Here is a 25,997-nt window from a genome sequence, read left to right as displayed (position 1 = left end):
GTGAGATTGAAGAGAAACCGAGACACCAAAATTTTACTGCTCAGGGCCAGGGAGATAGCTCAGTTGTTAAAGCTCTGGCCTTGCGAGCATGAGGACCTGAATTCAAGTTCTGGAACTCACATCAGAATATCTGGGTGTGGTATCCACTTTTAATCCCAGCACTAGGGAGGCAGAGACAGGCGGGGATCCCCGAGATCTATGGGCCAGCTAGCCTAGCCTACTTAGGAGATTCCAGGCTACTGAGATTTTTTTTCTCAAAAAAAAATATATATATATATAAAAAGGCAGACAGAGTCCAAGAAAGAGCATCCATGGTTGCCACTGTCATACATACACACGTGCATGCTCCAAGTCCACTGTTAACTCTTCTCTATGCCCAGTGCTTGCTGTATATTCTCTCCCTGTAGAATCCAAATATTGAAACCTGACATTACTCCCAGAACCCTTTGATCTCTCCCTCTCCTTATCACTGCCTGTGATATTTAGTTTGCTACCGTCCTTCGCTGGATGAAATATTTATATTGATTTAATATTCTCTTATTGAAAAAGGACGATGTGAAAGTTGAGCTGTAACAACAAGGTGCTTTGTCATCATCGTTTAATCTCGCGGTCCCCTGTGTAATCACTGGCGATCACTTCGTGCCCTTCGTGTTCACAGACACTGAGAAATAAAACTGAGACTCAATAACCAATCGGAGTCCTCTTCCCTGGGGGAGACTCTCTGTCCTGCCCTTGGCGCTCCTATGTCACCTCTAGTTCTTTGTCTAGAGTTGAAGCCTCCCACTTTCATGTTAACACGCCTGTTGGTGTTGTCCTTGTTGAGCTCATGTTTAGGCAACCATGTTGATGAGACTTTATGGGCATAGCGTATGACATGACTAGGAGACACACTCTCACAACAAACTCCCTGTTCTCTGGCTCTTTTTTTTTCTTTTTTCTTTTTTTTTTTTTTTTTTGGTTTTTACGAGACAGGATTTCTCTGTATTGTTTTCGAGGCTGTCGGTCTAGCCCAGCCTCGAACTCACAGAGATCCGCCTGCCTCTGCCTCCCGAGTGCTGGGATTAAAGGTGTGCGCCACCACCGCCCGGCTGTTCTCTGGCTCTTACAGTCTTTCTGCCCCCCTACTTCCAAAATGATCAGTATTAGGTGAGGAAGATGTGTTGTAGATGTATCATCTGGCACTTATGCAATACCAAATGATCACATAGACAGGTGACGTTATACCAAAGGAGCAGTCGTATTAATGTTTTTAGGAATACACACACACAAAACAACAACAACAATTAAGGAGAAAGAGACCATGAATTTGAAAAAGATCATGGAGGTTTAAGAGGGAGAACAGGAAAAGAGGATATTAGATTATAATCCCAAAATCTAAGTTTTTGTTTTGTTGTTAAAAAAACAAACAAACAGAAAACTAACTAACTCAAACTCAGATCTCCTGACTGGGAACTACTACAGTATTTAAATGTTTAGTCTCAACTTCATAACACTCATAAGGGCTGTCTGTGTGGCCACCACTGTTAATTATACCTGCTAGCAATTAACCTGGCCATATATTCTCTTGACCCAGTAGCTGCACTGACAATGTAAATATTAGCAGCAAACACTCGGCTTGGGGTATAACATCACTGCATGTGAGCAATGACTTGGATTAGGATGGAAAATTATACATGCATCAATGTTGTAATGTCTGATTTTAGTTTTTCTCCATTTTATCTTTGGAATTTTTTTCAATATCTGAACATGCCACAGGTTATTCCATTGTGGGGTGTGTGGGTGTGGGTGTGTACGTGCACTCGTGTGCCCAAGCATCAGTTTTTAAGGCTCGCTACACTTAAAAAAACATAAGCTTGGTTTGGAAGACTTTTCATTTTTGTAAACTTGTAGGCTAACTTGAATGTGATTGGTTAGGTGATGTGTCTGCTTGGCCGATGGCTGGGGACTTGGGATAAGGAGCACACTCTTGGCTTGGGACAGACTGGCAGCCTTTCCCATTGGTATGTGCTGGGCTGCAGAGCCAGTTTTAAAAGAGCAGATTTATAAAAAATCCAGCTGTGAGTTTTCATTTTTTTTTTCTCTTAGAGCTGGAAGGCGGGGCCAAAACCAACCTCAAACTAGGCACTCCATTGATCAGGCTAGAGTGAGGTGGGCCCGTCTCACAGACAACAGCTTAGCACAGAGGAGGTATTAGCTGGCAGAGATAAGGAAGAGGAAGTAGCGAGTGACAGAGGCACCATCTGTCAGCTTCTGAGCAGCAGTTCTCAAGACAGCAGAAAAGCGAATGGAGAAGACAGTGGTTTTGTTCCAAAGGTACCGCGCAGCCTCAGGACATTTTCAAACAAAGTAAGTTTGTGTTGCTTAGGAAAAAAGAGGTGGTGGGAAGACAGCATCGCTTCCTATGTGGGCTGCAAGATTTGTTACGGGTATCCAAAGTTTCCTTCTCGGGTACAGCTGACCCTGAGAGAGAGCATTCTTTTGACAAGAACTTGAAGCAGCGCCTGTGGTCCCCTTGTTCATTTTAAAGATATCTGAGGGCTGCCGAATGATCTATTTTATGTTTCAGATCTCAGATTACCAACACAGACATCTGTCTTTCCTTCTCTGCCCCTCCTTCCTATGTCTCCGTTCTTCGTCCCCCTTCCCCCTCCCCCCCCCATTTTTTTACCCTTTGGAACTTTGAATAAGATTTTTATCTTTCAAATATAATTCAGTGTAGCAGTGGCTCACTTTTTAGTGAATTATGGAGCTGACAGACAATACTATGGGTTTGCTCCGTGTATGAGCAGATCATTTAAACTTGGACGTGCCTTCAGAATCATGCAGCTAATGTGACACTGTTTTTCAAGGGCAGCTGTTTCTGGGTCTCGTGAAATAATCCTGCTGTGGATGTGTGGCACATTTTCAGAGTATTCGTTTTCAAGGAGAGCTAGGCTGTGTGGTTCTGGATGGTTGATTGTCATCTCCGAATGGTTCCTATCCCATGTCAGATGCCGTGTGTTTTATTAGGCATGGACTTGTCTACTTCCAGTGGGAGATTAAAACAGTGACTTCAATAGCAGAAACTCTGGGCAAGAGCAAAGAAAACCTGCTAAGGAGGAATGTCGGAACTCTATTACTGAAAAGGGGTGGGGGGAAGCAGTTCCCTTTTAACCTACACGGGCAAAAGGGGACTTGGGTGTGTGCGAGCTGGCTCTGTAGTGTAAACCAGGAGTGGAGGCACCGGCTGTAAACGGGCAGAGGCAGACACCACTCAGGGTTATGGCCCAATATGGATGTCAGAGCTGTAGCATGTGTGGGAAAATGGCCACAGTCCAGCGTCTGGAATCGTTTATCTTCCGCCAGCTCCTAGAAGACAACCGTTTTATGCATTTTACAGAAACCCTCACTGACTAATTTCACTCTATGGGGTGGGGGTGCAGTGACGGGTGGTGGGGACAGCTACGTGGGAGGGGGCTGTGCCAGTCTCTCTCTGATTCTCTGATGCCCTGGCCCCCGATAGCGTCCTGAGCACCTTGAATGAGGTGATGCTGCCACTGGAGTCGCTTGGTTTCAACAGGACCCTTCCCACACACTTGGCAATGAGCATCACATTAATGCCTGCTCTTGTTGGAGGAACTAGAAAGTAAAGGTTTGCTCTTACTGTCTCTTCTATGGCATCTGTTTCCTGTGGTGAAGATCCAACAAAAATCAAGGGAAGAAAATGATAGTAGGCAGGACTCTGGGGAAGATAGACACGGGGAAGCTGGACATAAGGCGGAGGTTAGAGATGGATGTATGATGTTCTTTTGGGAAATACTGGAACATTTTGTTGTTGAGCTCTCTCTCTCTCTCTCTCATATATATATATATATATATATATATATATATATATACACATATATATGTATATGTCTGTATGAGGCATCGTTCATGCCAGCCATTATGTTTTGCTTTGTTGTAATAATTTTCTTATTCTTTGAAGACTTCAATGTCTATTGATTGATCCATTCCCCACCTCCAAGCCTGCCATACCCCCCCACCTCCCACCCAGCTTCATGTCCTCTTTTTATTTTCATTATTAATAACCGAATGCCCAGTTAGTACTGCCCATGTACATGTGGGTTTATGAACATCACTGGGGCACAGGCAACCCATCAGGGGCCGCGTCCCCCAAGGATAGTGAACCTCCTTCCCCAGCAGTCTTCAGCTGCCAGCAGTTCCTCCATGGAGATGGGGCCCCTAGGCCCTTTCTGACACAGCTAGTATCATTTGCCTGAGCTAAATTCCCATGTGCTGACATGTGTGTCACCTGAAGGAACACCTGGCTGATGTTTGTTCCCACGTCAGAGTTCATAGGGATGTGTCAAATTTGTTGTAAAGACCAAAAACATGCAGAAGCTTTGGGTTTTAGTCACAGTCATTGTGTTTGCACAATGATTAACCCCTTAATAATTGTATTTCATTGCTCCAGAGAAACTTCAAATGTCAACAGGGTATTCTCACGTACCTCGTACTATCAGTTTTCGGTATATAAGCCACTTATGAAATTGCCTTCATTTCCCTAGGCTGAACTCCTCGTGGTGCTGAAAATCTGAATCACTCAGAAATAAAATTCAGCCATCACATGTGGTATTGCGTTTGTTTATCGGCGCCTGCTCTTGCGGCCGCAGCCTCGTTTTTTCCTCTGTCTGGACCTTAGCTTTCATCTACTCAGTAGTTTCCCAGCATGCGGAAAAACCAGCCACTTCTTTAATTAGCTTTGGAGTTTAGAAATTGGGCTAATATTGGTGCAACACACTTTTAAACTTCCTAATGTAAACAAAGTAGAGAACGGTGCCAATTAAGATGCCTAGTGCCTTTGTCCATTTCACAGATCCAAACATATACTATATAAAACATATGCGTACGTATGTATGTTTACCTTCAGGCAAATATATGTATCATCGTTTTCAAACGTTTCAATACGAGTTGCTGTATATAAAGAGCAACCACTGGAGGTAGCAAACCTTGGTGTGCCCTGTTTTAAAGCGATTTCATGTGACTGATAAACTGGACAGCAGCTCACTAGTGCTAAGGCAATCAAGTCGGACCTCCCTGTGCCCACTGCCTACACCATTGGATGTCCTTCAGCCAGCACAGGGCACACAGCAGCCTGGATTCGGGAAGTCTGACAGCCCAGTGAGCCACCCACTCAACCCTAGGCTGTCACCGGGTCCTATAGGCCCACAGTTCTGCTTTTGCACTGTGGAAGTAAGAATGTCTGTCTGAGGTGGTCTTAGATCAAATGACAGCATATGCATGGAAATGTTAGTCCAATCTCTCTCTCTCTCTGGAATATTCCTTTCCCCCTCTGCTTTAATAAATCCTGCCTGTTGCTCAAAGGCTTTCTCTTCACCATCCAATCTCCTCACATATAGCTTTCTCTCAGTGCTCTGGATCTCCTCCCAGAACCAGCCCGTGTTGTCCTCTGTGCCCCTCGCATCAAGTGATTGGCACCACTGCAGACGTCCATGCCATGCATGGTCCAGTTATGGATTCCACAAAATGTGTTCTCTCCTATGTTTTAGAGGGCTCTGCTTTACTTTATGTGTATATGTGTGTACTTCTGTGAGGTTGTGTGCTACATGTATGCAGGAACCTATAGAGTCCAGAAGAGGGCTTCAGATCCCCTGGAACTGGTGTTACAAACAGATGTGAGCTACCATGTGGGTGCTGGGAATCGAACCCAGGTCCTCTGGAAGAGCAGTCAGTGCTCTTAACCACTGAGCTATCTCTCCTGCCCCTTCTCTACTATGATGTATAGAGCTATATACCTCTTTCTTTCATACCTTTGTTTCTGCTTCACTTTTGTATTTACATTGGTAGCTTTGTCTTAGCTCTTGTCTTGTATCACTAGTCTTTCATGAGTGCTCATTCAGCTCTGGACCTCGTCTCTACTGCTCCTGCCATCAGACTTTTGCTGCATGCCGTCCCTCTGTCCTTCCTGCTTTACTGATTCGTTGCCCCTTTCCACATTCCACCTCCTTTAACTTTTTAGTCACTAACACCCTTAGATTTAAAAATCCCTTTAATTTTATTTTGAGTTTCACACGTGTGCTATATTTGTATCATCTCCCCCTCTCCTTCTTCAAATCCTTCTGTATCTTCCTCATCAAATTCATGACCAGTTCTTCTTTATTGTTACATGTACACACATATGTGTGTATGCACATACATGCACACAGGCACAGATGCGTATAAATACAGCCCGATAAGTCCCTTTCGTGTTTGTATTTGTTTAAAGTGGATGACTGGGGGTTAAATGACCTATCAGGGGTTTGTACCTGTGGAAGACTGATTCTCATCTCTCGGGATCCACTAATTGCCTGTAGCTCTTCATTTAGAGATCAGGCCTTATGAGATTTTCCCCATCCATGTTGGCATGCCAGCTGGTATTGTCACCATTCAGATCTTGTTTAGGTGACTACATTTCTGAGATTCCTTGGGTAGAGTCTCACAGCGGACTGCCTGGGTCTCTGACTCTTACGGTCTTTCTGCTTACTCTTCTAAGCTGTTCCTGGAGCCTTTAGGTGTAGGGGTTGTGTTGCAGATCATCCACTGTGGCTGGACACCATGGTCATTTGTCCTTTTCATGCTTCAGCAGTTGTGGATCTCTGTAATGGTCTCCATCTGCCGCAAAAAGAAGCTTCTCACCTGTGAATTTAAGGAGAAATATTTAGAATACAGTTAAGAGATGAGGATGATGAGGCAATCGTGGTGCTTACACCTATGGGGCAACCAACAGAAGACAGCCTCCTCAGATTCCAAAGCTGCATTACGTATCAATAATCTTTGAGACCTTTTTCCAACACAAACCCTTCACAGAATCGCAGCCTTCTTCATTCACGACTCCCTTAGTATACATTTGAATCAAGTCTTTATCTCATTCTTTCTTTCTTTATGCAATACCCATTACTTAGAGTTCTTTATTGATAAATCATGTTACTTGATTATCTGGCACTCGCTGTAGTTTCTCCTAACTACAATGTTAATGATCAAGTTATGTTAGTTGGATAAATGAAAAGAAAGTGTCCCCTACCAATTTCTTGAGGTATTTTGCCATTGCAAGTACCACAATTTAGATAACCATGTGTCTGGAACTATTTGACCAGTGTAATACCATATAGACATTTAAGACTGGAAAACTAATATTCTAACAGAAAGAAATCAAAGTAGTTCACTACTAGATAAAATGTTAACTTACTGATCCTACTTCAGCCCCTACTAATCACACTTAGAATTATTAAAATTTTTGTACTAATTTGTATGTGTGTACACTTGTGCACATATCTGTATGCCACATGAGTGAAATGCCTGTGGAAGCCAGAAGAAAGTGTAGGATCCCCTGAAGCTGGGCTTACAGGTGGTTAGGAAGCTAGAAAGGAAGCTGGGAAGTGAACTCTGGTCCTCTGCTAGTGTGTTCTCTTAACTGCTGAGCCATCTCTCTAGCCAAGAGACAAAAAGCGTAACTGCTTCAAGGTCTTTCTCGAATGAGGTTAAAACAGGAAAACTTGAATGTACTTGCTAAATGACTATGAAGAAACTATGTAAATTATGGAAGCTTTCTATAATCTTACACTTAATCTTTTTTTTTTTGACACAGAATAGTCGGCAGAGTTAAATCCATTCTATCATAATGCCTCTGCATGTTGAATCAGGATGAACCACAGGGCAGCTGGAAAGAACCCCACCAAATCGGGTCTGTGCAGTTGCTAAACACTGAACATACACATTCTCTATCCTCTCCCTGTGTGCTTTGCAAGTGGGGGTCAGCAGTCAGTTCTGGAGGGATACTGAGGACACATCCACTCTCTGTGCTGCCAACCCCCACCCCATCTCCATGCTGCCACTTCCCCCAAGCTCAGCCATGATACCAGAGTGAAGAACTGACAGTTGGCAGAGCTTTTCCTCTAGTCCTAGAGGTTCTGAAAATTATGGGCCATGTCCAATGATGTTTCTAGATGCTTCTGATTGGATACATGTTCTGTGCATTGCAGAATAAATGATGTAATTCCTGTTTTCTGTTTAAATGATGAGAGATTGCCCACTTAGCAAATGAGTATCAACATGGTAATATATCCAAAAATAAATTCCCTAATGGACTCGAGGTAGGCAGACATGCAACACCAACAGTTCGAGGGTGTCGGGGTAGGGCGTGTGGAGTCCTGAGAGGGTCACCCTATTGGAAACCTAAGTCTTCACAATCACGACAGACATTTTCATGAAGGAACTGCATTTGTCCTCAGTGAGGCTGAAGAGACCTTCAGGGCATCATGTTCAAGCTCACTCCTTCCAGGGACTTCACGCATACATTGGACAGGCAGCGCAGGGCCGAGGCTGACCACTGATCTGAGGTGGGGCTGAACTGATCCTGTTTGGTGAACTAGAAGCCAGCCGCAGGCTGAGGGACTCAGTATCCCAAGGGAGCCCTCAGTATGCTAAGAACAGTGCTGCTACATCCAGAGGAGGAAAGGGGATGCAGGCTGAGGCTGTGTGGTTGTTCTCTTAGGACGCTTGCTCATCATGCATCCAACAGCAAAGGGCAAGAAGCCCTGTTGATGGAAATTTCTGTCCCACCCAGGCCTCCAGCCATTCAGTCCCTCCAAAACACACAGAGGCTTATGATAATTATAAAATATTTGGCTGATTGCTCGGGCTTATTACTAAAAAACTCTTACAACTTAAATTAACCCTTAATTTTTATCTCTGTTTAGTCACATGGCTTAGTACCTTTCTCTGTAAGGCATTCTCATCTTGCTTCCTCCGTGCCTGGCTGGTGACTGCATCTCTGCCTTTCCTCTTCCCAGAAATCTCCTAGTCTGATAGCCCTGCCTATACTTCCTGCCTGACTACTGGCCAATCAGATTTTATTAAACCAATATGAGTGACAAACCTTTACAGTGTGCAAGAGCATTATCCCACATCAAAGCCCCATCAGAATTTCCTTCTTGAGAGTCTAGAATGAAAAGTCCCTTGATGGCTTTTGCAAACACTGTGCTATAAGACTTCTTGGGGCTCATGACTCTACCTCTACCACAAAACAATAGCTTAGGGATCTCTTGAGAACCATTGTTCTCCTGAATACGCTTATTATCCTGCATCCTAGACTGTCTGCTCTGTCTGTGACTACAGCCGCTAGTGTTCCATACAGGGTACACCTAGAGAACCCTGGCAAGCTGACAAAAGGCAACTTCTTAAATTAGCCTTAAATGACAGCGCAGAAGAAACCTGCACTCTTGTGCTCTTTCCACAGGCTCCCTAACTGGTGCTCTTCGGGATTTGCAAGTATGTGAATAAAACCATGAAGAGTTGAGCAGCAATGCAACAGTCAGAGCTCAGTTGAAATGAAAACCATTGGTCTTATTAATTAATTAATTTTTCACTCATTCATTCGTTCATTTGTTCATTCATTTGGGCTGATGATGAGGCTCCACATTAGATGACCATTCTGTGCCAGGCTTTAGAGCAAAGAGCAAGAAGAGAATTATGTCTTTAAGGCTGACTGTTGGCATGCCTTGCTTCTCAGGCTTGTTTCAGCCAAGAGGGTGTTTTTCTTTTCATGTTCCTCCACATTACCTTATTTGGTCCAAAGGTTACTCTTACACCACCAAGCCCGCTGTCTTGTTGCCGAGTATACACAGTAGCATTGTATATCTCATTTCAATGCATATTTATTGAGCACCTACTGTGTATAAGGAACTATGGAAAGAGAAACAAACCTATAGCATCCAGTCCCATCCTGGGGTCAGAGAGGGTCATGAATTAAGAGTCACCAACGTGCAACTCCAAGGGTTGAGGCATTGTACACATTCCAATCTCATTGGAAGAACGGGGAAGGTGTGAATCCGTTTTAATACTGGGAAAGGGAGAATATAGATGTGACCAAACAAAAGATCTGCTTTGAAAATCACACAGACTTTTAAATGTTTGAGGTATTAAAAAAATAAATGAGGGGGTGGGGTGGGGCTAGAGCAGTGGTTCTCAACCTTCCTAATGCTGTGACCCTTTAACTCAGGTTTTCATGTGGTGATCCCCCAACCACAAAATTATTTCATTGCTGCTTAGTTAAGTGTAATTTTTCTACTGTTATGAATCATAATGTAAATATCTGGTATGCAGTATTTCTGATATGTAACCCCTGTGGAAGTGTCATTCACACCCACCTCCAAAGGGGTCTCAACCCACAGACTGACAACCTCTAAGCTAGTGAGACGGCCCAGCAGTTAAGAGCACTGGCTACTCTTCCAGAGGACCAGGCTTCAGTTCCTAGTACCCACATGGGTCACTACCATCTGTAACTCCAGTTCCAGGGGATCCGACACCTTCTGGCTTCTTGGGTGCACAGAGGTGCAGGCAAAACACTCATGCACGTAAGACAAAAATAAATAATTCTTTAGATAAATGAATCAGTGGCCCCCTAGCATGCTACTAGAAATATCCCTGTGTGGGAAATGGGACTTGGAGAGGAGACAGAATCAGTTATTGTAAGTCTTGACATTGTTTTACAAGTCATGTGTGGCTACATGTGTGGGGAGGCTAGCAGTTGCCACTTTTTAGTTTAGGATTTGTATCCTGGAGAAGAGCAGATCAGAGGAGAAACAATGATACTGTGAATAGGCCCATTACAGTAGTTAACCCATTCAACAATTGCTCATATATGTGTCTAGGCCAATTTTAGGCTATTGTAACACAAGAAATAATTCAAGTAGTCAAATGAAGTTCCCTTCCCTTCTGGAGCTTATGGCCCAGCAAGAATAGACATGCAGCATGTTGGTGCTGTGGTGTACAACTGATGGTCAGTATATTTTTACTTAAAGGTAGCTTGTTTATCTACTACATGTTGAGGACTTCACCCTCCTGTCAGCATTTTTAACGTATTTATTTTTATGCACTGGTATATGTTCATGTTCACTGCCACTAATAACTCAAGACATAGAGTTCACAGTATATACAACTGCATTTCAAGTTGTCTTCCTAAACTATTTTAAATTAGCTCAGCCCACTTTTGCCTCATCCAGATCGGTTCCCATTGTTCTTCCCTTAGAGATGTGACTGTTAACCAACTTTATCTCCTTCTCGTTGGCTACTCATTCCTGATAATTAACATTTTTTCTTCAAAACAACTCTACATGAGTTAACGTCAGTTATCGATTTTTCTGAGGGTTTGCTTAATGTAAAGTGTGCAGTGTCGCCACATGATACTCTCAACTGGGTTCGTGTAGATTTTCCTATGGCATGGTTGAGTGACAGTCTCGAAAGCAAAGACACAGGGGACATGGCTGTTCCACAGAGCAACCCTCTACCTCACACAGTTACCACTTGCCTTCAGAAACCACCAACAGGGCTTAGCATAACACCCTGATATTAGATACTGGCAGAAGAATTTGGTTTTGCAAAAATATTTAAACTAAATATATAAAATAGAAGTACTGCAATGTCTAATGCATTCCCCGGCACCCTCTTTTGTAGACCTTTGCTGTCACAGGCTGCATCTGTGTGTTCCTTAACTTAATAATAGCAGATATACCACGTGGTTCCCATCTGCCAATCACAGTATACTTCACCCCACAGCGTTCTCATGGCCACATTTCACGAATGAGAAACTGAGGCCGTGGGAGGCTTACTAACTTTCCAAGATGGCATCACTTGTGATAACCTGACAGTTTCCAAACAGAAGGTCTTTGTAACCTTACTTATCTCAGGTCCCCTCCTAGATAGTTTCTACTTTTGTTTCTGAAGATCTGTGTTCTAGGGCCGAGGAGAGGGTTCAGTCGGTGCAGTACTTGCCACACAAGAGTGAGCACCTGACTGTGAATCCCCAGACCGCATGTGAAAGCTGGAAATGGTCAGGTGTGACTCCTGTGGTGAGATGGGAGGTGGAGACCGGAGAATTCCCAGAAGCTCATGGGCCAGCTAGTCTGTGGAGAACATGAGACCCTGCCTCAAACAAGACAGCCAGAAAGGATCAGCACCTGAGACTGTCTTCTTGCCTCCACATGCATGAATACACACACACACACACACGCGCGCGCGCACTGTGCCCTGAAAGATGATGACTTCTGAGCTCTCAAACATTCTGTTGTGAACTTTCTGTGGGTGCTGATGGCTGACAGCACTCAAACAGCTGGTTTGTGTCCCTGACACGGATCTGGTTGCTATGGGATCCTTCACATAGGAAAATATTTGTCAGCTCCAGGTGGCTGGGACACCAGACACGCTTACTAAGAGTTAGATGAACACAAGCAGTGATTTAGAGAGAAAGAACCATATTTAGAAACCCTGAGGAAGAAGGCTAGAGAGATTCATATTGTGTGTGGGAGTGGGGAGGTTGCTGAACTTTTATTTATTTATTATTTATTTTACTGTTGTTTGGGGCAGAGGGCATTGTTTAGTTTCAGTAACACTGGGAACTGAACGCAGCACCTTCTGCTTGCTAGACAGGAGCTCGACCACTGCGCTCTCACTAGGGTTTTGACTATTACAAAAGTTGTCAAAAGCTGAGTTGCAGAGGGATGCGCAAGTCTGAGGATGAGGCAAAATGTTGATAAAAATGTCATTCTTTCCTTCAAAGGGGAAATGTATGTCACATCAGAATAGGTGAAAATGTCAACCCATTAAAATTCAATTGGCATATTCAAAGTGGCGGCAGAACTAAACATTTTAACTCTTAGTCATTAATTTGAGTCGTCTCCTTAGTCCCAATTTATTCTTATTGAAGATGATTCCATCCTGATAATACTGGTTTCCAGTAAGACGGGAAGAACAAAGGAAAATAAATAAAACAGTTTACTCCAATGTCATAAAAGTTCTTACACAAGAAGTAAAAAAAAAGCCTGGGAAAATATGAGAGTTTTTTGTTTTGTTTAAGTTTTTCCTTGAAGTCCCTGCAAGACTGCAGCTCATATGAAACCCGGACATGTGTATGTGTTTATCCAAAGGAGGAGTGTCCCAACAGAAATGTCAATCAAGGCTTCTGGAAAGCAGGGTCATTTTTCAGAAGGATTGACAGCATATATATCCTCCTTACTAAAATGAGCTTTATCATTCTTTTTTTTTTTAGTTAAACGAAATGCATTTTCATCTTCTCCAAATTGAGAAACGTAGCTGGGAGTTGAGAACCAAGTGTCTTTTCCTTTTGCTTCTTCACTGTTTTGGGTCTATCCCATATTTTCCCTGATAATACTAGAGCACCAGACCATTGATGAGTTTGCTGTTAACAAACTGACTGTTCAATACCTAGTTCCTATGAAAGCAAACTTTCCACTGCATGCTAGATACCCTAAAATATAATGTCTAAACAGTTATCTACTTTCATACTTGAACACCGATTAGCCTGTCGTAGAAGGGTCTACATTTGCAAGATACACAGTAAGAGGGTTTTTTAAAAATTTCAGAACAGTTTTTGAAAGTCAAAAGCTGCCAATAGAGAATGAGAGGGCTCAGCAGTTCAGAGCGCTGGCTGCTCTTGCAGAGAACCCAGGTTCAGTTCCTAGCACCAGCAAGGCAACTTACAGCTGTCTGTAACTCCAGTCGTAGATCTGACGCCCCCTTCTGGCCTCCGATGCTGTGTGATGTGGTACGCATAGTACATGTATGCAAAACCCCTATACACGCAAAGAAATGAATAAACCTGAAAAATAAAAATAAAATAGCTTCACCTCAATAAAGTCAATTTCAAAGCAGAATGTTTCCAAAATAAAGTTTTAACCATCTCCCCACATTTAAATTTAGTTTATTTGCAAAATTGCTCTAAGTACTTAAGGAAATGCTTGGTTTTAAAATGAAATGTGTATGTGGTCCAGGCATCATAAACGAAAATGTTTTTATTAGACCCGGGCTGTGTCCGGTGCTCCATTGCTGTGGCTTTCCCACTGCGTGGAGCCTCTGATTGTCAAGTCCACACTGAACACAAGAAGAGGCTACATGAGTGTGTCACTCAGTTCTCACTTCCACTCAGTGAGAACGACTTCTTTCTCTTTCCACTGGTATGTGAAAATCAGCTCTGACAATCTTTGAGGTCTCTAGGGTCACTCTGAACTAGTAACTAATAGAAAAAACAACACAGAAACCTTGGCTTTAAAAGAACGTTTTTTTGTTTTGTTTTGTTTTTGCTTAAGCTACAGGACAGGGGACAGGAGTGGTTGCGCATAATCCGATTATGTTCTGTTATCAGAGCCATTTGAAGTCCTGACTGCCTTGATAATCACCATGGAGCCATGCAGGGCTTAGCTGGCAGGCAGCAAAGCTTAATTAATAGTATAGGTGACTGGACAGGCCTCCTGTCTTTTTTTACTGGTCCCTGTGCTTTCTCTTCCCTGTCCCCAGTCACAAGAGCTCTGTTTTGTTCTCCTGCTGAAAATACGGTGTACCAGCCAACAACTACAACAGACCCAAAGGCAACTTTGAGAAGCCTGGCTTTGAGGCTCAGAATGGTTTGGGCTTGAATCTAGAGACCATTGTTGGTTGTGTACAAGCTTTCCTGTGGCTCTGAGTCCTGGGTTGCTCATGTCTGAAGTGGTGTTGGTAAAGTTAACTTCAGGACATCGTGAGGGCAAGAAGTCACACGAGGGGCTTTAGCTGGGTGGCCAATCACACACTGTTTTGGTGGTTTTCAAATGTCCCCCTCCCTCACCTCCATTAAAAACTCTTAGGGATTTGACTCCAACAGGAAACCCAGTGTTCTCCCATAGAATCTTCTGGAAAGCCACCAAGACCTGTGGAAAATGTTACTTAGTGATTCCACTTTTCCTCCTCATTTTCGGCAACAGCAAGTTCTATTTTTAGCAGAATTTGATAAATTCTTCTTGATAGGTGGCATTTCTCCACTTCTTAGTCTATTGGTGCAGTGTTAACATGCATATTTAATGACCAATTAATGCATACACACACAGCGAGAGAGAAATTATATGAGCAACTTTTGGTGTGTTTCTATCTATAGTCTAGCTTCTTCAGAAGGATTTGGAAGAGTTCACAGTTATAGGCAAAGGCTGGAAACAGAAATGCTATTTCAAGTGTCAGCATCCTAATGCAAAACCTGGGTGAGTCTTGGTCTTGTCTTCCTTATGGCGGGGATGGTTAAAGGAGCCATTCTACAGAAAGCTTTAGATATGGCACCTCATCTGTTGTACCAACAATAGCCGGTTCCTTTTAACAGAATATTTGAACGGTATATAGGAAGACTTTATTTTTAGGAAGACATTTTTTGTTTTAATAAAAATTACACATACTTTGTGAGTCTTATAAACCTTTCTCATATGATTTATGCTAAAGAGGACATTCCAGAATATGTCTCTGGGGGGAAATTAAGGAATACGGAACACTGTGTTACCAGGATACATCTTTAGCTTCCAAACAGCTTATCCCCTGCTCAGTAAATACTACAATTATAGCAAGTGTTTATCTCCAGTCAAACCACAAAATACCTAAAGCCTTTGCATGCTGTAGAACATTTCTTTTCCTTTTCAGTGCCAATGCTGGGTGAATTGCTGCCATGTTTAACCATGTGCTATGTGCCTCACACTGGTCAAGTGCCGTGGGAACTGCTAATAAACAGACACGTGGCTCATGGCCACCTTTGAGTCCACCTCAGAGAAAGCCAGCCAAGGCTGAATGCACGAAGGCCAACTTGCACAGCTGGTTTATAGGCTGGTGCAGTCCGTGGTCATTTACTTGCCTAAACATCCTGCCTTAGACTTAAAACCTGGCTTTAAAACATGGCTTCACTCAGACTCTGCGTTTGGCATCGTGCCTTCACGCTCACTTTCATTAGAATTGGATCACAAAACAGGGAGAGATTAGAAATGTTACATTTGATCCCCCAATTGAGAGAGGATGCATTGGGGCTGACGCAAGGGACCAAGAGTCAGCTGCTGAGCCTGTGGCTTTGTGGAGAGGCTTAGCCTGCTATGTCAGAGACCACACTATGATGTCATGTCAACCGCCGGGATCAAGACTCACCAACAAAGCTTTCCGAGCAAAGCAAGAGTCAGATAAACCTCAACATTCCATGATATTCCCTGACATTCCCAGGGCTTTTCTTGATAGAGTTAGCATGAGTGTAGCCATTGTCTTCCCTCAGACAGCCAGGACAGAAGTACAGGTTTGTGTTTTGAGTCCTGTGACACCATCCAGGGCATGGGCTTCTGCGATTATAGGCACCATTAGCATTGCATTCCATCATGCAGATCACAGGATTCTCAGTGCATCCAAAAGACTGACCAAGAGGCTTCCTCTGACTGAGGAGAAGGTTTAAGGTTTGGAAGGGCCAAGTTTTGCAGCCAAAATCACTCAGCTAGCAAGCAACTGCAGAGTGACTTCTATGCCCATCTCAAATCACCTCTGAAATAATAACCTGCCCTGTAAAAAGCCCCTATACTCTGCAAGCTCTTTCCCTTTACTTTCTGACTTTATAAATTAAAAAAAAACTGACAGTTTTTTGGGGTTTTTTGTTTTTGTTTTTGTTTTGGTTTTTTTGGTTTTTACGAGACAGGGTTTCTCTGTATTGTTTTGGAGACTGTCGGTCCAGCCCGGCCTGGAACTCACAGAGATCCGCCTGCTCTCTGCCTCCCGAGTGCTGGGATTAAAGGCTGAAATTTTTATAAATGTTTTGGTAACAAGAATGAAAATAATTGCAAACATATGGAGAGTTTTGTGAAGACTTTATTATGGGAAACTGTCATAATTGTCATTTTCATGGACTGACAATGCCAAAAGGCACAAGAGCTTTCTTCATGAGGAGACCAGAGCAAGGAAACCTGAGCCACCTAGCCGGTGTCCCCTTAGGGGATTTGCCCTTAAAGTCTTGAAAATCCCCAGTTGCTCTTAAACGCGTTTAATTCTCTAAAACTAAACAGTGCTAAGGTAAAACTCTTAGGTCAACTGAAATAGTCATTTAAGGGGAAAAAATTGAATCCTTTTCAAAAGCAGCCATTACACAATCTAGCTTGGTGTGGTGCCTGCTGAAAGTTGGGTGCCTTCCATGGAAACAAAAATGAATGCAGAGACAAAAGAGTTTTTGAGTAATATTGAGAGTGAGGTTGTGTGTGTGAGTGTGTGTGTGTGTATATATAGCAGAAAAACATGCCCAGCAATTTTCTGCAGAACTAACTATTCATTTTTGTTTCTTATGCGCATACTCTATATAACTTATTCACTTTCAGTATTCCCACAAATGCTGGCTACATACCCACAGTTTTCCAGACACACAGTGGCCACTGGGGATCCACCATCAGATCAGGCAGAGTTCTCTATTCTCAAAGTGCTCAGGAGCTTTGACAACTATCTATGTGTCTCCTACTCACCCTAGAGGTGGGAAAGTCTTCGCGTCTGGACACATTAAGTGCTTGCCACCTCCACATGTAGCTTCTGAGGTCTCTGGCTCATCTGGGGAAGGAGAGCAGGAAGGAGTCACTGGCTCAGTCACCCACACGCCTTTGGTGAGTGCCCTCTCAAGGCCTAACCACAAAGGATTCTGGGACTCACAGTCCACTGTATGTTTATTAACCTACAGTTGTTACATGGCCGTTCTGTTTCTGTCACAGTAGTCTTTAAACTTTAACTTAATTTTGTTTTTACAAAAGCAAGTTTAGCGGCAAGTCTGGAAGGCAGGAAGTGACTCAGTGGCCTGGGAGTCAGGTGTGGGCAGTGAGCAGTGAGCTATAGGTCTGAAAAAGTGTCCCTATGGGGGAGAGAACAGAGTTGGAATGTCAGAAATGACAATGACGTCAGCTCCAGGGTTACTCCCCCTACTTGCCCAAGACAGTCATCTCTGTCTGTCACCGAGGGCTGTTGTGAAGCAAGGAAGTACGTTATACAGCCTGAGGGAATGGGTGCAGATGCTCAAAGGCCTTCTCAGGAAGGTTCTGGAAAAAACAGTTTAGTGGACCCTGGTCTTTGATAATAAAGCCATGGTGCCACAGATGAATTTTAAAAATCTACGATGTGGTAAACCTAAGAGTGCATGTGTATGCTATTAATCATTTCAAATATCCTAAACTGATTGACACTATAATCACTTTAGGAAATAAGTACCACTATGGAATACATAATTAACATATAGCTTATATTGTAAATGGAAATTACACTTGCCAAATGAGAGGAGCTTTGTAACATTTAAAAGGTCATATGCATTCTGGAAGCAGAGACAGAAGGCTTGCAAGTTTCAGGCAAGCCTGAGCTACATAGAGGATTCAAGGCCAGCCTCGGCTGCACAGCAAGCCCCTGTTTCAAAAATACTAAAGTTGAATTAAATTTAGAACAAAGAGAATAAATGGACACATAGGACCTGCATTGAACCTTTGTACCAAGAAGGAGGCAGTCTCTTAAAAACCCATCTTAGCTGTGGGATGTGCTTGTGCCCGGTTTTTGTTTGGCTTGTCTAGCCAGAGCCTCCTGCTTGCTAGGCAAGGATGCTGCCATCGAGCTGTATCCCCGGCCAGTGGAACATTTTCACTTGTGTTTATAATCTCCAAGAGTGTGTAAGAAAAGATCTGGAAATTTCCAACAGAAGCTAATAGGCCATCGGTATTTCAGGATGAGTTATGTGCTACTCCTTTAGGGGTGGCCGGTTCCCTCCGTCCTCTTCCGAAAGACTGTGGACAACGGGGTCAGTGGAACACACTCTGCCTTCACCTCGGTCGCCCCGAGGAACGCCTTCATCAGACAGTGCATGCCGCTTTCTGCTCCAAACACGGTCTTCCTTCTTGAGGCTCTGATGTTTCTTTTTAACGTGAATGAAAACAATGGGGAGAGGAAGTGTGGAGGATTGGAATCTCAGCCGAGGCCCCACAGGTCACTGGGGACCAGTGAGGTTACTTTCTGCTCTTGGTGGCCGGAAGCGGGAGAGAGAATGATCATCTGTTCCCTGCTATAAGGCTGTCAGAACGTCCATGCTGGAAGCTCCCTCATCTTCCCGAAAACATTCATCAAACCCCTTTGCGGTGCTTAGCACTGGGCTGATGCAGAGGCAGACGGCTGTGGAGGGAACATGAAAGCGGAGTAGACCAAAAATTCTAGTGCTGGGGTAAGTGTGGGTGGAAGGACACAGGAGGTTGAGGGAGGGGAGCGTGAACCAACCAACCTTGGGTGGCAGGAGAGGGAGACACACAGAAAGGTTACAGGAAGAGCTGATGTTTAAGGAGGTAAAGAAGGGGAAATGAATGGACTTGGCTGGTGGGATGGAGTGGGACAAAGCCGTCCTGGATGGAAAAATGACATCCAGAAGATGATGGGAGCGGGGTCGGAGGCAGTTCGGAGAATCCCTGGTTCTTTGGCACCCCTACTCAGCGGGCCTTGAAGCCAGAGGTACAGAGTGGCCTCCCACTGAGCCCTGTGCACAGGGATTCCATGATGTCCGGAAGAGCGCGGCTTTTTACTTTGAAGAGTTCGAGAACCATGGATACTAAACAGGATTCGGGTTGTCTCTGCAGTCATCACCTTGCATGAGGTTGGCTGCATTCTTGAGTAAAATGCACTTGAGACATGCTGCTGCTTCAAGGAAATATGTTCAAGAATGTCTTTGTTTGCAAGCCAGCACTTAATGTTGCTGAGCAGAGTCTGCATTCGTCCTGTGAGCTTGTGCTTAGCTGACCTCTGCCAGCCCTTGGCCGTGTGTCTCTCGGTTCTTTAGAGCTGAGCCTTTGGCTCTCACTATGGCGTTAGAATTCCTGTGGTACATAGAGGGGCAGTTATAAAGAAATGAATAAACAGGTCTCTCTGAAGAAAGGGTTTTTTTTTGTTGTTGTTGTTGTTGTTGTTGTTGTTGTTTTTTAAAGCGCATGCAAGCTTCATCAGAGAGACAGAATGCCCAGGGGTCTTGAGAGTCTGTAGAATCATATATCTACCTGAAGCATCATTTTCCTCAGAAGGAGAGCTTTTTGTATTTAAAAAAAAGTATGAACTCATTACATTCTAACTACATATAGGAAAATGTAAAATTCATTGAGGGAACCTTTTCTTTCTGTTGTTCAGGTATATCAGTGGGAAAGGAGAAAAAAAGCAAGATTCATTTTAGGGAAGAATAATGGCTTCAGGGTTTGTTTGTTTGAATTTATTTTTTATGTGCATTGGTGTTTTGCCTGCATATCTGTGTGTGTGTGTGTGTGTGTGTGTGTGTGTGTGTGTGTATGAGAGAGAGAGGGAGAGGGAGAGAGAGAGAGAGAGAGAGAGAGAGAGAGAGAGAGAGAGAGAGAGAGAGAGAGAGAGAGAGATCTACCTGATGTGGTGCTGGGAATTGAACCTGGGTCCTTTAGAAAAGCAGCCAATGCTCTTAACTGTTTTGAGCCATCTCTCCAGCTCAGGCTTCAGGTTTTTAAATGCATGTCAATATAGAGAATTCATTCTGTTCAGCCGTTGTTAAACACAAAATGAAACCAAATCCCTGTATCTAAGACAGGATTGCAGGGTGAGCTAACTGCCCTTCCTTTCTCTGGGCTCCTCATACCCTCACAGCTTCACTGATGAGTACAGGTAATGAGAGAAACGTGCGTATCAGGAAACTGAGGCTTGGGTTGCGGAGCCCTTTGCTTGGGTTAGTGGATAGGAGCTCTATAGTGTAAATGCTACCTTTTTGTCAAGGTGTTTTCTTGGTTTGTGGTTGTTGTCAAGGTTGTCCACGATCTCTACTTGTTCTTCCTTCTGTCTGTTTTTATTTCATTTAGTAAAGATGCTCACTCTTTTCTCCTGTCTCCATCACTTTTCCCTTTCCGGAGATTAACAAAAGTCACCTCCATCATTGTTGTCACTGGCATCCTCAGCCACGCCCATGTACAGGCTCATTTTTTTCTCTGTTATTGGCAGTACCACAAGTACCACACACCTACATGGCTGTCTCCATGTCCACCATGCTTACACTTTCATAGTAAAGAGATGGAAGTCCTGGTCACAGGAAACAGATCAAGTGGTAATTCAAGGTGGCCATGCACCATAGTGTAGAGGTAGCCATCTTGTTAGATGGTGCCAAGGAGGCAGTCTAGTGAGCCGCACCCTTGAGAAAGGAAAGGGCTTATTTAAGCAGAGTAGAAAGAAGGGTGCTAGAGGCAGATACAGCAGTTCAGGGCCCCAAGTCAGCTCACCCCATATATTACCCTCTCGCTGAGAACCCAAGTAGTCATAGTCGAGCATCTCAAAGGATGGAAGGCACTGCTATCATTAACAGCATCCCATATCCCCACTCCCCATCGTGGCCAATTGGACGATTGCCTCTGGGATACAAATGAGTATGCCAGGGTTAGTTGTGGCTCCTTCAGGGCATATCCAGGGAGTTTTGGTATGTCCACACTGAATCCAACCTTGGATCTACGACCAGAACAAGCTTCATTCTCCTAGGCCACATCTGTCTCCCCAGTACTCTTCCAAAGCCATCTCTGGAAGGCCTCCAGGCTGCATGAGATTCCATGCCATACGTGCTTATTGATTACGCCTGGGGGGGTGTGTGGCATGCTGCCCAACTCCAGCCCCAGTAACAGGTGCATCAGGCTTCTCAAATGGAGATAACAGAAAGCTATGGTGCCCAGATTGTGCTCCACCCCACCCCACCCCACCCCCAGCCTCTTTTAATCAAACCAGGCAAGGGGAAGGACAGCAAAGGAGGTTTTCCAGGGAGAAGAAGGTCCAGAGACTTCTTAGAGTCCTTTGGCAAGAATAAGTCTGCAGTCCACTCTGGCCCAAGATTCCTACGGAACAAGGCAAGCCCTGCGCAACTGCTCTCGGCTCAACACCTACAGATCACACACCAGGTTCCATGAGCTCTGCCAGGCACTCATGGTGTCAGAGTGAGTAAGGCCCCCAAAGAGCTGAGGTCAGATGGAGGAGTCAGATGTTCATTGAGAACATGCCAATGTTATCTTATAAGGAATATAATAGCCCAGAGCCAGGCCAACCTGGGATTCCAGTGTCCCCACTGAATCGTGGGAGAACAGACATAAAAGAGAGTGGGTTGGGAGGGGATGATGTAGGACTGTGATGGATGAAAGATCCAGGAAGTGTGGGGTGTGAGCCTTGACTGGGCTGGGGAGCTCTGAGCAGTGCTGGGCAGCGGTGTGTGAGCCTTGACTGGCAGCGGCTGACAGGAAGGCACAGTGGCCATGTGATGATGAGTTGACACTCCGTTCTGCTGGGGACAGGAATGATAAAAGCTTTCAGGGATGCTCACTGAAGGAGACTTGTTGAGATTCCCTTGCAATAGTCCTGGGTACAGGGTCTAAACCAAGGAGGGAATGGTGGGGAGGAAAAGAGGTGTTTGGGAAATGTCTCATAACAGATTCAGGGGTGCTGGGATTGCGCGGTGAGACTTTGGGGAATTGAGAAAGAAGGGGAGTCTAAGGAGAAGAATGCCGTTCAATGTATTCGTTTAACTAGATTCTTCTCAAGTAACCAAGAGTTACTAAACACAAAGTCAAGATGTGTGTTAACCAGACTTCCATGGCTGTGACAGGCACCCGAGAAAAACAAGGAGGAAGGCTTTATTTTGGCTCAGGGTTCCAGAAGTTTCCCTACCATGATAGGGAGACAGGATGGCCAGGATGGAGAGAGGGAGAGAGGAGTGGGGGCTTTTCTTATTCCATCTGGGTCCCTCACCTACAGGACACTGTTGCCCCATTTGGGTCAATCTTCCTCACTTAGGCAATGCTTTCTAGAAGCCCTCCCACCCTGGACACACCTGGAGGTGCACCCAACTAATCTCCCCCCTGACACACCTGAAGGTGCACCCAATAATCTTACACACACACACACACACACACTGGAGGTACATCCAACTAATCTTCACACACTCACACACACACTTTCAGTACACCCAACTGATCTTACACACACACACATACACACACACAAACACACACACACACTGGAGTGCACCCAACTGATCTCCCCACCTTGAACACACCTGGGGTGTATCCAACTAATCTCCCCTGACACACCTGGAGGTACAGTCAATTAATCTCTTAGGAGCTTTCCACTAAGACTAATGATGCTAGTGTATGACCAGCAATGTCAGATAGGGCAGGATAAAATGGGATGGGAAGGGAAGGCAAAGTGGGTTTGTGTACGTAAAGGGTAACTATTATTTGTGAAAATTTGTGTCAGTCTATGTGTGTGCAGATGTAAGTGTGTGTCTGCTCACAATATGAATTATATTTCTTTATCTTACAATAAAGATGTGATCAGACATTTGAAAGTTATACACTATTCTTTTCTGTGGTTGTGACTCAACCATGAGTGATTTTTCAAGTATGACTATATCCCTGTAGTGCTTGATTACTTAAAAAGGGACAATGATTATCTATGATAATAAATGAAGTAGTATTTTCTTTTCCTCTCTGTTCCCTCCTGTTAAGAGAAGCTTTTTCTTTTGCTAGCCGCTTTGGTTTATCCCCCGCCAGTCGCCTGGGCTCTGCCGCGCCAGCCTGGCTCTAGATCCGCATGAGTCCCAAATAAACACACAGGAGGCTATATTAATTATGAAGCTGTTGGCCTTGTTTGTCTCTTACTGGCTAGCTCTGCCTTAAGTAATTACCCCATAATTGTTAATCTAAGTATGTTTCTTACCGGAGAATAGTCCCCGGCGTCCTACCCCCATGGCGTCACATGTTGACTCTCTTGTGTTTCCCCTTCCCAGAATCCTCCTCGACTCCTAGTCCCTCCTATCTAGGTTTTCTATTGGCCAGACAGTACTTTATTGACAAATGCACAGGCAAATAACAGGACTTCCCCAACACCCTCCTTCCTTCTTTTTTCTTTCCTCCTTTTTTTTCTGAGACACTATCTTACACTGAAGCCCAAGCTGGTCTAGAATTCACTGTGTAATGGAGCTGACACGACTCTCAGCAATCCTGAGCCTCAGAGACCAGAGTGCTGGGATTGCAGGCATGACCCACCACACTGCCTTCCGCCTTTTCTTACAGTTTCTCTTCTAACATCAACCCTTGCAGTTTCATGTATGCTTGGAATTCCTAAGAATTTGAAGCAGGGGCAGTGTTAAGGGGTATCAGATATTAGTATTCAGGCATCTGTACTGGCCTGCCTTTGGAGTCCTGACAGGATACGCCCTCAGCTGCTACCACTAAGAGCACCACTTGTGCACATTTGCTAGGTTCCCTTTTAAAAAAACCCTGCCCACCTCCCACCTCTCTCTCTCTCTCTTTCTCCCCCTCTCTCTCCCCCTCCCTCCCTCCCTCTTCCTCCCTCTCTCTCCCTCTCCCTCTCCCTCTCTCTCCCTCCCTCCCTTTCAATGTCTGTCTGTTCCTCCCCCATTCTCTCTCTGTCTGTCTGTCTCTGTCTCTCTCTCCCCCCTCTTCCTCTCTCTCTCCCTCTCTTTCTTCTCTCACACTGCTCCTGTCCCCAGAGGCTGGTCTCCCCTCTCCCCTTTCCCCTTTTACGATCCTTTTCCCCTAATAAAAAAAATCCCCCGCTTGAACTCTAGTGCATACCATCTTTCTTTCTAGAGCCTTTTTTTTTATTACAGTATCAGAGCCACCAGGAACAATTGTCCCGGTCGGCACAGGACAGTGGGGTAACATCCAGATGTGCAGAAACACTGCCACCCAGGGATAGCCACAGACAATTCCCCAGCGTCAGTTTCACAACTAGAGGAACAGTGTTGCCTTCTTCTTTTGCAGATTTATTTATTTTATGTAATATGCATGAGTGTTCTGTATGTATGTGTACCATGTGTTTTGGGTCAGAAGAGGGCATCAAATATCCTGGAACTGAACTTAAGGATGGAACAGGTGTTCCTAAATGCTGAATCATCTCTCCAGCCCCCATTACCTTCTCTTCATGAGGGTTTCCCAGCTCAGGGCACTTCATCATATGTTTTACCTGTGCTGGCACAGACCTGCAGGGTCAGAGGGACCTGACTATCTGAGGGATATATTTTTGAGCTTGTTGGCCTCCAGATCTGCATTTTGTTTTTAATAGAGTCACTCATGCCCTCCGTCAACACTCACTCAATAGAAACCATTCACAAGGCCTTAGCCTGAAAACTAGGACTAGTGGGGAGGTTCAGTGTGTACAGGGCTTGCAAGCCTGATAGCCTGAGTTCCATCCACAGGACTCGAATGGTAGAAGCAGAGAACTCATCCTCACAAGTTGTCCTTTGACTTTCACACATGTACCAGGGTGACCACCATGATGTGTGCGTGTGGGTACACGCGAGCATACCCACACACACACACACCACAACACAGATAGGTATCTGGAAGTGTTGTTGTTTTTAATGAACTGCAGATGTGAAGATCCATTCTGGCATTGTTTATCTATGATGTCATCATTTAAGATGGTGCAAAGCCCTTATAGTTTTTGTTGTTGTTGTTGTTTGTTTTGGTTTTGGTTTTTGGTTTTTGGTTTTTCTAGGCAGGGTTTCTCTGTGGCTTTGGAGGCTGTCCTGCAACTAGCTCTTGTAGACCAGGCTGGTCTCAAACTCACAGAGATCCACCTGCCTCTGCCTCCCAAGTGCTGGGACTAAAGGTGTGTGCCACCAACGCCCGGCTGCCCTCATAGTTTTAAAGGATGCTTACAACGTTGTCTTTTACATAGTTACAGAATGCAAGTACATGTGGGGGGGCGCTGGTTGTTTATTTATTCAAGTTTCAGAAATTGTTGCCAACTTGAAGCAGAATAAAACAGAACTGGCCATCTTTGACTTCCCAAAGTGCACAGTTTTCTTCTTTTGAGCTAAAATATGAGCACTGTGGTGATAGAGTAAGCAACACACACACACACACACACACACACACACACACACACAGGCATGCACACATACACACAGAGCAACATTTGTATGCCACAAGCTTTCCAGACCTCTGGATCCTATCTTAGAGTCCCAGGTTAAGAACCCCCAGGCCAGGAAAAGGACATGAGGTCCCACCCTCAGCTGAGGAGCTGTTGGTGACTGTTGGCTCCTGGAGATGGTAGTTGCCTTTCCTGATTGGTTGCCTGTGTTACAGTGAACAGTCCCACACTATGCACATAATTGGAGT

The 25,997-nt window shown here is 44.4% G+C and overlaps 1 protein-coding gene across 6 annotated transcripts in view; it reads left to right on the top strand.

The window, feature by feature from the left end:
* The window catches only part of Stard13 (StAR related lipid transfer domain containing 13), a 381,417-nt gene that overhangs the window by 282,468 nt on the left and 72,952 nt on the right, over positions 1 to 25,997 (top strand). Inside the window, exon 1 of one of the 6 annotated variants that reach the window (XM_040751433.1) lies at positions 1,890 to 2,346. The exons of the other annotated variants lie outside the window; for them this stretch is intronic. The gene's annotated coding sequence lies outside the window, so the exon portion shown is untranslated. Of the gene's footprint in view, positions 1 to 1,889; positions 2,347 to 25,997 lie in introns of those variants that run through there. 6 annotated transcript variants of the gene reach the window in all.

This window comes from Mesocricetus auratus, unplaced genomic scaffold (genome assembly GCF_017639785.1).
Source record: "Mesocricetus auratus isolate SY011 unplaced genomic scaffold, BCM_Maur_2.0 Super-Scaffold_100008, whole genome shotgun sequence".
NCBI classification, from domain to species: Eukaryota; Metazoa; Chordata; class Mammalia; order Rodentia; family Cricetidae; genus Mesocricetus; species Mesocricetus auratus.
The sequence above is the reverse complement of the archived record's forward strand: the minus strand, read 5'-3'. Positions and strand labels throughout refer to the sequence as shown.